Consider the following 3,609-nt stretch of genomic DNA (forward strand, 5'->3'; position numbering starts at 1 on the left):
CTCCCCGGCACCCCTAGTTTCTTTTTTGTTTTGAAGTTTCTTTCCATTTTGCAACATCTACTGTACATTTTTTTTCCGGGGGTGGGGGAGCAGGCAAGTTCTCACTATGTAGTTCAAGTTGGCCTTGAATTCACTGTGTAGCCAAGGCTGGCCTCCAGCTCTCCAAGATTCTCCAGCTTCAGGCCCCCCAAGTGTTGGAATTACAGGCACGCGCCACCACGCCCGGTTTAAGCGTGCATTCTTAAGGACTATAGTCCAATAGTTCTCCAATTATGATTCCTGCTGACTGTAGCATCACAGACAAATTCAATTAAGGGATCGCCATCCAACATCTACTGAATTAGAAATTGGGGGTGGGGCTCAGCAGTTCAAGTTTTCAAAAGCCCTTCAGGTGCCTGTGGCTCACTCTGCAGTTTGGGAACCACGGCAAGGCCCTAAAAGCTTTGGTGGACCGCGAGTTAAAAACAAAAAGAAGCCTGCAGGTGTTGCGGGCATCTCGCTGTCCTTCTCACCTGGAGATGAGCGAAACTCGGACTCGGCCGGCGGGCGCGCAAGGCCTGCTGGGGCTCGTAGTCGGAGCCGCTGCCCAGCCGAGACGCGCCTGCGTGTTGGCCGCTTACTTGCTCTAGTCTCTGTGGTCGGTGCTCGGGACCGGCTGCCATCTTAGTCGAGGAACTGAGGAGTCGCCGCCGCCCCGAGTCCCGGTAAACACCCGCGGGCGGATTGAGGGCAGTTCAGGGGAAGGGAGGGAGCTTGGATCAGAGTGGCCGGGGAGGGCGAGGGGTAGAGGAATGCGGCTCGCTAGTCGGGACCTCAGAGCCGTGGCTGCTCTCTCCCAGCCGGTGCCGTGGAGGGCGCGGGGACCTCGGGGGTAGTGGCCGGGGTGCGGGGGTGGGGGCGGGTCACCAGGACGCACCGAGCGGGCCGTACCCCTTTGAGGCGCGCATCGCCCCTCGCCCCGCGCACTCTTGAGTTGTGGTGCGGCCGAGCCCTGGCGGGCGTGGGCAGGATCCGGCCCCGCGCCCCCAGCCGCGCTCGGGACCGCTGTCCGCTGTCCGGCCTGCGCGCCGAGTGCGGCGGCTGCGGCCCGCCCCGCGACGTGGCCTTGCTTGTGCGGGGTGGCGGCTGGGCCCACCTGCCACCGGGCTGTCCTTCCAGAGACTTCTCCACGCCCGCGCTTGCGAGGCCCAGCGCGGCGAGTCTCCTCTCCTCGTGTCCACTCCCCGCGCTGCCCATTGTCCCCCGCGTGGTGGGCACGGCCGGCCCCTCGGCGCGACCGCGCACTGGGCCGGCGCTGGCCTGTGCGGACGTGGAGCTGTCACTGCCCATCCTCCCGGGAGTGTCTATTTCTTTAGCAGAGAAAAGCTAAAAGTAGCCGTGAACTATTGGAAGTGCCCAAACAAGATGAGGGCATGACTTATAAATGGAGAACTCAAGTTTTCAGACTTGGTTCCGGACTTCGACCTGAGAGAGAAGGAAGCGGGTTCGTGCACCGAGGTAGACAGATGCTGGGCCTAAAGTTAGTTGGAAATGGCTAGGTGAACTTGCACAGTACCCTTAATTCACAGTTAGCTCCGGTAACTCTTGTGGTTTTCTTGGCTACGTTTGTACCCTAAGCTGGTTATGTTTTTCACCAGTGTTAACAGCTACAGTAAACTTGTTTTGAAGTGGGGAACTGGGTTAGAAGAGATTTTTCTTTGAAAATTAGAGAGCACAAAACAGCCATGTTATCATTGTATTTACGAAGTTTTTCCTGAACCTGTTATTTATTTAGTAACGGGTTCAAACTCAGGACCTTACACCAGGCAGTTCCTGAACCTATTTCTAACAAAATTGAGTCTTAGGGAAGTATGTAAAGACATTGTTTTCATTCTCAAAATTGGTAAAGGACTTGATTCCAATCCGAAATAAAGATCTCATAGCAAATCTGGTGAGAACCTGTACTGTGTAGTCACAGTTTACTGTAGGTGTGATTCTTTTATCTCTCAGATTTAGAAATGAAGGTAGAAATTCTCTTTTTAAACAGTGAGTACATTTTTGGGAGTGTAAGTCCAAAAGGGAATAATCTGTTTTCATCATAAGTGAATGAGATGTGTTATAAAATAAAAAATCACTACAGAGTACTTTTTTATTATATTCTGTGAATTTCTACCTTTTTTTTTTTTTTGGAGGGGGAGTGGTTTATCTTGCTGTGCAACACAGGTCTGCTTTTAACTCTGGTTCCTCCTACCAGAGGATCTGAGTGCTGGGATTACAGACATGCACTATGTGCTCAGCTTTATCGTTATATTTACTGGGAGACTGACAATCTTGTGATACACAACTTTGACCATTAGGCTAGTAAAGAAAACTTTTTTTTTTTTAAAGTAGAAGTTGCAGGGTCTCATTTCTGGGATTGAGTAGTCAACCTAAGCTGACTGCTACCAATTTATTTTTAGAACATGCCTCAAATAATTCTTTTTTTTTTTGTGGTACCAGGGATTGAACTCAGGACCTTATGCTTTCCAGGCAAGTGCTTATTCTGAGGTGTCTCCCCAGTCCCATGCTTCAAATAATTCTGATGGTCTTGGGAACCACTGAGGCAAAAACAGTAAATATACAAAGCACATTTCAAAAAGCTTTGAGACAGAAAAGAGGAAGTGGCCAGTTCTCTTTGTGGGTGGTCCAGAGGAGGAGGCAGGACTTGCCAGTGGACAGGAAGTTTGATTTTAGATGATCAGTTGGAATGTGACACAGGTGGGGAAAGGGAAGGACAGGGTAGGCAAAGAAACACTTTTTTTAAAAAATTTTTTATATTTATTTATTTAGTGTGTGTGTGTGTGTGTGTGTGGCCAGCTCAGCCCACCAGGGGGCGGGGCTGGCTGGCATGTGGTGCTGGGGGATTGAACCACGGTCCCTGTGCTTTGCTAAGCTTAGCTTGTTCTAAGTAGGTGCTTTAGACCACTGAGCCATCTCACCAGCCCCAAATGGAATAAGGCTTTTTTTTTTTTTTTTCCCCGAATGCCTTCAGGGCACTTTTGGCCAGCTGGAGAGGTGTGAGGTTCGAACTCCAGCAACCTGAGGCTGACAGCTTTGTGGAAGCAGCCACTTAAAGACCTGAGCTAGGGCCAGGCCCCCCCCCAAAGAAACACTTTTAATACCTCTGCTATGTGTAAAGTTAGAGGACTGTGGGAGGAAAGGAATTCAGGGAATAAAGTGGAGAAGATCATTGTGGGACAGACATGAGAAAGGTAAAAGCAACTATGAAGAATTCTTAAGTATAATGCTAAAATTTTTAAATTTTATGTTGATAACACATATGATGTGAATACATAGGTGTTTTAGAAAGATGGCTCTGGTAAGATGAACAGAAGGGCAGAAAAAGTGGCTGTTGCAGAATTCTAGGTGAGAAGTAACAAAGCCTGCCTGACCTTGAATGTGGGATGATCAAAGGTTTTGAAGCCATCAGGCTTGATACTCCCAGTTTAGTCCCTAATACTGGGGTGGGGGAAAGCACATTATAGAAAATAATCCATGGGGCTGGTGAGATAGCTCAGTGGTCTAAAGCACCTACTTAGAACAAGCTTAGCAAAGCACAGGGACCACGGTTCAATCCCCCAGCACCACATG

At 49.7% G+C, this 3,609-nt stretch overlaps 1 protein-coding gene across 1 annotated transcript in view; it reads left to right on the forward strand.

Moving 5' to 3' along the window:
* The first annotated feature begins 413 nt into the window (after positions 1–413).
* Itch (itchy E3 ubiquitin protein ligase) overlaps positions 414–3,609 on the forward strand; it is a 134,887-nt gene continuing 131,691 nt past the window's right edge. The window contains exon 1 of the mRNA XM_012514656.2: positions 414–704. The gene's annotated coding sequence lies outside the window, so the exon portion shown is untranslated. The remainder of the gene's footprint in view (positions 705–3,609) is intronic.

This window comes from Octodon degus, unplaced genomic scaffold (assembly GCF_000260255.1).
Source record: "Octodon degus isolate 3935 unplaced genomic scaffold, OctDeg1.0 scaffold00037, whole genome shotgun sequence".
NCBI classification, from domain to species: Eukaryota; Metazoa; Chordata; class Mammalia; order Rodentia; family Octodontidae; genus Octodon; species Octodon degus.